Source organism: Haliotis rufescens, unplaced genomic scaffold (assembly GCF_023055435.1).
Source record: "Haliotis rufescens isolate VD_foot unplaced genomic scaffold, xgHalRufe1.0.p SCAF_1, whole genome shotgun sequence".
Classification (NCBI taxonomy): domain Eukaryota; kingdom Metazoa; phylum Mollusca; class Gastropoda; order Lepetellida; family Haliotidae; genus Haliotis; species Haliotis rufescens.
The window spans coordinates 34,473,226-34,480,207 of NW_025963779.1; positions in this window are offsets into that span (position 1 = coordinate 34,473,226).

Here is a 6,982-nt window from a genome sequence, read left to right on the forward strand (position 1 = left end):
CGGTATGCCCATCAGGTATCCTTGATTGGACTGTATTTGCTCAAGCAGAACGCCTACTCAGAGTACTGCATGACTGAAGTAGGCCCAGCGAAGTCATTCGAAATGTGGAATCAAAATGCCCATGACGTTCCTCAGTTCAACTTCTGGTCAACGATAGTAGAATTAGAGCTGTTGATGACTCGATTTGTACGGTCTTTGCGGGAGGGAGACTTTACACTGTATGTGATTGTATGTGACAAACTTTGTGCGTGGTTTCATGCTCTGGATCATACAAACTACGCACGTTGGTTGCGAGTACATGTACGCGACATGGTTCAGCTGGCTGATAAGCACCCGGACATATATGATGAGTTCATGAAGGGCAATTTCGTAGTGCAAAAGTCAGCTAAAAAGTTCAGCCTCATGGCAAAGGACCAGTCTCACGAACAGTCAAATAAAAGCCTACAGGCACATGGTGGTGCATCGGGACTATATGAGAATTCTGATGCCCTTATGCTGTTCATGCTAGCAGGACCAGACTGTGCTCGGATAGTTGAAGAGTTTGAGGCCATTCATGAACCAACATCGACATCCACTGCTCATCATGAGGAAGGTCACAACTTGCAGGTCAGGTTTCGAAAGGATGTACTAGCATTTGTCAAGGTCGTTGAACAGCTGGGGAATCCCTTCCTCGCTACAACCCAAGAGCTTGTTGCACTAGACACACAGAATGTCATGGATCCAGCCGTCGCCACCTCACTGGCACAAATGCACGAAACAGGTCAAGTGCTTCATGCAACATATGTCTCGGAAAGGCTGGAAGAAACTTTAGTACCTGTGTTCGATATCATCAAGCGAAACAGCATGTTAACATTTGCCAACCGGCCTGATCTCAAGAAAACAGGCAAGCGAGATAACAGCACGCAGAAGCAAAGCATGGCCCTAGTCACACAGCTTTTTCTGTCACTGCAGTCGCGACCCGATGCCGATATCCGGGAATTCTTTCAGTTTGAAAATCAGCGAGAACCACCAAGCTTGGCAGATCGAGGATCACTAAGATCTGGAACAAAGTCAGATATTCTTCAATGTATCAATGTACCAACTGGCCGTGCAGATGCTGTCAAACAAGCAACGGTTGCTGTCCTTGATATGGCTGCAGTGATTCATCTAGTTCGTCCAACAAGAGCAAAGACGTTTAATGAGTATGTGTCATTCCACATCATTCCGTTCTTGAAGTCACAAGTTAACGGTACTAGTGTCCAACGCATTGATGCTGTATGGGATACATATCCAGAGGACAATAACCTGAAAGGTCTCACACAACAGCGACGTGGAAACGGCCCACGAACGAGAATTGTTGATGGCAAGACTCCAGTCCCAAAGCGGGATTGGAATAGCGGTTTCCTGAAAAATGTTGCGAACAAAAAGGAATTGTTCTCTTTCATCAGCAGAGAGATATGTAAGAGTGATGACATGGCCGGAGTAAATCTCATCACAACCCACTTTGAAACTGTCCTCACGAACACTAGCGACTCCGATATCACCGGACTAACGCCATGCAACCATTCCGAGGCCGACACGCGAATCATATTACATCTCATGCATGCTGCTCAACAGGGGCACAAAATCGCTTTTGTGCGCACCGTTGACAGTGACATCGTCGTCCTCACCCTCAGATTCTTCGCCACCCTTGGTTTCTCAGAGCTCTGGGTTGGATTTGGAAGTGGAAAAAACTACCGTGACATTCCTATCCACCAGATCTCATCAGATCTAGGTATGTCTGCGTCCCTGGCATTACCACTGTTTCACAGCCTTACAGGATGTGATACCACATCACAATTCCTTGGATGTGGTAAGAAAACTGCATGGGCAGCCTGGAACAGCTGTCCAGAGCTGACCCAAACATTATTGGCTCTGGCAGCTGAACCTACGCTATTCAGTCTCGAGTCAGCACACATGAAGGTCATTGAACGATTCACCGTCTTGATGTATAGCAAGGGATGTGGAGCTGCTCGGGTTAATGACGCCAGGCATACACTATTCACCAGTGGGACCAAATCCCTAGAAGTCTGCCACCGACCCAAGCCGCTCTATTACAACATGTTAAACGAGCACTTCTACAAGCATGCTTCTACTGGAGCCAGGCCAATCTGGCACAGCAGGATATCCCTGACTTCAGCGAATGGGGATGGCACAAGACTGATGGCAACTCATGGCATCCGCTGTGGACGACACTGAGTGATGCGTCAAATGCATGTGCAATCCTTTTACATTGTGGCTGCATAAAGGCATGCGCCGGACGATGTAAATGCTACCGTGCTGGAGTACGATGCACATCTCTTTGTAAATGCGAGGGAGGTTGCAATAATAATGTCGAGGGAAGTGACTAAACATAAGAGACAGATAAAAAAATAGGTTAATTCTCACCATTAAATGTATACAATGTACTCTGATAGTGTAATGTCTGAGAACTTAGTGTAATGTCTGATAAAAGGTTGTTAATAAACAAGTTGTTTATATCATTCTTTGTTTTGAAATTTGGTTGGGATATCGTTTAAAATGACTGATTTGTTTTCATGTACTGAATCTCACCCGGAAATGATCCTAAAATTGCCTCAAAAGTGACCTTGAGGGGTGGCCTTGCCCTTAAATCAGTGAAATAATACCAGAATTGAATTCACTGACCTCAATAACCTATCAAAAGTGGTATTACATATGAATCTAGGCCTTCTAGTTTTTGACCTATGACTGACCCTGATCCGGATGGCGGCCATTTTGGATTTAGCCAATATGGCCGCCCTTCATAACTCCCGCCATAAATACAAATGGCATTGTTACATCGACAGCTCGATAAATTTTAGTTCATTTTAAAGGGTAATGTGATCCAAAATGTCCCCTAAGCTCCTCATTACTAGGTTTTGACCCTGGTTGACCTTTAAGAAACCTTGGTGATTGACCTTGACCTCGAATCATTGAAATAATATCATAATTGGATTCCCTGACCCAAAATACCCCTAAAAAGTGGTATTACATGTGATTCTAGGCCGATTAGTTATTGACCAATGATCGACCGCCAATCATGGTGGCGGCCATTTTGTTTTTAGCCAAAATAGCGGCCCCGGACCTCGCCCTTCGTGGGGCCCGGCAGATATCGAATTAGTATGGTATAACCAACATCTGTACCAAATTTGGTGCTTTTGCAAGAATCTGCACCAAAATATCCCTAAGGGCCCCAACTATTACCCGTCCTTATAGATTTCCCCAGACTGGTGTGTGTGTGTGTGTGTGTGTGTGTGTGTGTGTGTGTGTGTGTGTCTATTATAGTGTTATTTGTTTCTAAATACAGATTAAAAGGATTATTTTCTCTTTTAGATTGCATTCAATAGAAAACCGCAGTTCTTATTAAATGGACAACCATTGTCATGCTTATTGTATCTAAATACACAAATATGAAATATGAGCCATGCTGGTGGTCCCCGTGCGTTTGTCCCAATAATGATACTCGGTTTGTGGGTTCGAGTCCCATGGCTTGTCAGCTTCTTACCCGTCCTTATAGATTTCCCCAGACTGGTGTACTTCTACAACCTGCACAGCATTTGGAATTTTCTCTCACATTAAGCTGGATTTAATACACCGATATATTTGTAATACTGTTCAAAGAAGCCTTGAGCTAAACCCATTCATTTCCACTTTAAATGTTGGTTGTTCATTTATTTGTCATATACTCATCAATGATATGAGACATTTTGCATGTGCGGTGGAGCCACCACAGAGACGGCCATATCACAGGGGTTGTATTAACCAGATTCGTATTACACCCCCGCCTTCAGGCCCCCGTCAATGCATTTTGACATTGATAACAGCCCGGGTGGTAAGAAATATAGAATACTAAACGAGCTCCCGTGTAATACCAATTTTATGAAACTCCTGAATAGTTTCGAGTTAGATACCACAACTATTCACGAGTTTCATAAAATTGGTTTTACACGGGAGCGAGTTTAGTATTTTATTTATTACTTGCCATTTATAACGTTTTTAGAATTATACTGTTGAGTATGAATAGGCTGACACCTACACGATCCACGGCATATTCAAATTAAGTTTAACAGAATAATACTTCAAACACGTCAAAAGTTGAAACGTATGAATTTAATACCATCCAACGGTCCACCTTTAAAATTCAGGCGTCCGTTCCACAAAATTATCGTAGGTCTAATCGCAAATCAGATACTTTAACTTAGACTAACGACTGTCGTTGCGCTACAATACGATCGCCTTGTGCCACGGGCCTTGCACCTCAAAATTTACACTCACGTCACAATACCCAATGACGTAAATTGTGGAATTTTGTTGCAAGATCCATCGGCGAAACAATGCCATGTGACGTCAGCCTAGCAACAAGGTTGCTGGGGTCATCGAGTGTACATAAGCTCCTCTCAGTGATCTATCAACTCCATACGCAATGTCGTTGAATAAGCCAAGGGATGTTGAGAGTTTTCAATATTTGTTCGTGAAACATGTTCCAAAAGTACATAAGCACGCGTTTTGGTATTACACAATGTGTAATACAGCTGTATGTTTATTAAACGGGTGATCTCTTCACGGGCAAGTAATAAATTGGAGTTACGTCCCTTAGAGTGTCGTCTGCTCGGCCAGCTTTCCCGTGACAGCGTCTTCGAAACAAGGTGCAAATGTATTACATGCATTTGCAAATAGATTCATTTTACAACATTATGTTATGGTATATAATAAACAGGTTATTATACGGCCGTTTTTATATCATACGCCATACCAGCCCGAAACCATCATTTCAGCCCGATGACGGAAAGTCACAGCGTCAGAGGGCTGATATGTGGGTCTCGGGTTCACGTGGGAATGATATGAAAACGATGATACCTCTAAATAGCGTTGTAGTCCATTTTGAATCACTATTATTTTGATTAGGGACTGGTCATATATTACAGGGGAGGAGGACGTAAGATTTGGAGGGGAGGGTGTTTGTGTGTGTGTGTTTGATGGTTCACAAAAATGTGAGGAGGGGAGAAAGGAGAGCATGACAAAATGAAAGAGTTCTATTTTTCAAATATAAAATTTATAAATTTGAACAGTATTTATGGACTTGTCATTTCTTTCAGGGATGGGATGGGGGATGGGGGATGGGGGATGGGGGTGGGGTCATGAAATAAATGTTACATAATTATAATGTGGTGGTGGTGGGTTAGTTAAAATATGATAGTGACTTACTGACCTAAGACAATCTAATCTCTGCCTGGATGAGGGCAACCGGTCTAACTGAAGCTGGATGGAGCATGTCATGAGTTGTCAGACTCATAGGTGTCTATCATTCCACAAATTACAGACTTCAGGAAGGTCCTCAGACATGGGTTCTTGTAAGGTTGTTGGTTTATGGCTTGTATTCATTCTGCTACCTTGGTTTAGGAGACAATTTTATAATTAATGATTCATCTTTTCATATTGATAATTTGAGTTGTGAGCATTATGTGATTTCCTTTATATTTGCTGGATATTGAATTTGACCTATCTTCAGTTTGTTTGTTTGTTTATTTGTTGTTTGCACTCAGCAATATTCCAGCTATATGACGGCGGTCTGTAAGTAAATGAGTCTGTACCAGACAATCCAGTGATTGACATGCCTATTTTCAGTAGTGTATGTGACCTGTCATCACTATTCATCCAAGTAATGCAGTACAGAATCCCATTTAGGAATTATTGTCAGTGTTGAGAATTTAAGTTTGATTGTTTGTTTGAAAAAGCAATCAACAATCGATCAATGATCGCAGTCGTAAATTAACATACATATTTTTACATTTAACTTTAAGCATTCGTTGTTGGTATATACAAAATACTCAAACGCATAAATAGTGTTTGATTATACTCTTCAGGGTCAGTCATGGAGTTTTGGTGTTCCCATGAACCCAATTCAGGGACGGTCATGGGGTATTGGTGTCTCCCATTCAGGGTCAGTCATGGAGTATTGGTGTTCCCATGAACCCAATTCAGGGACGGTCATGGGGTATTGGTGTCTCCCATTCAGGGACGGTCATGGGGTATTGGTGTCTCCCATTCAGGGACGGTCATGGAGTATTGGTGTCTCCCTTTCAGGGTCAGTCATGGGGTATTGGTGTTCCCATTCTGGGTCAGTCATGGAGTATTGGTGTCTCCAATTCAGGGACAGTCATGGGGTATTGGTGTCTCCAATTCAGGGACGGTCATGGAGTATTGGTGTCTCCCTTTCAGGGTCAGTCATGGGGTATTGGTGTCTCCCATTCAGGGACAGTCATAGGGTATTGGTGTCTCAAACTCAGGGACAGTCATGGGATATTGGTGTCTCCCATTCAGGGACGGTCATGGGGTATTGGTGTCTCCAATTCAGGGACGGTCATGGGGTATTGGTGTCTCCAATTCAGGGACGGTCATGAGGTATTGGTGTTCCCATGAACCCAATTCAGGGTCAGTCATGGGGTATTGGTGTTCCCATTCAGGGACGGTCATGGTGTATTGGTGTCTCCCATTCAGGGTCAGTCATGGAGTATTGGTGTCTCCCATTCAGGGTCAGTCATGGAGTATTGGTGTCTCAAATTCAGGGTCAGTCATGGAGTTTTGGTGTTCCCATGAACCCAATTCAGGGACGGTCATGGGGTATTGGTGTCTCCCATTCAGGGTCAGTCATGGAGTATTGGTGTTCCCATGAACCCAATTCAGGGACGGTCATGGGGTATTGGTGTCTCCCATTCAGGGACGGTCATGGGGTATTGGTGTCTCCAATTCAGGGTCAGTCATTGGGTATTGGTGTCTCCCATTCAGGGTCAGTCATGGAGTATTGGTGTTCCCATTCAGGGACGGTCATGGAGTATTGGTGTCTCCCATTCAGGGTCAGTCATGGGGTATTGGTGTTCCCATTCAGGGACGGTCATGGAGTATTGGTGTCTCCCATTCAGGGACGGTCATGGAGTATTGGTGTCTCCCATTCAGGGTCAGTCAT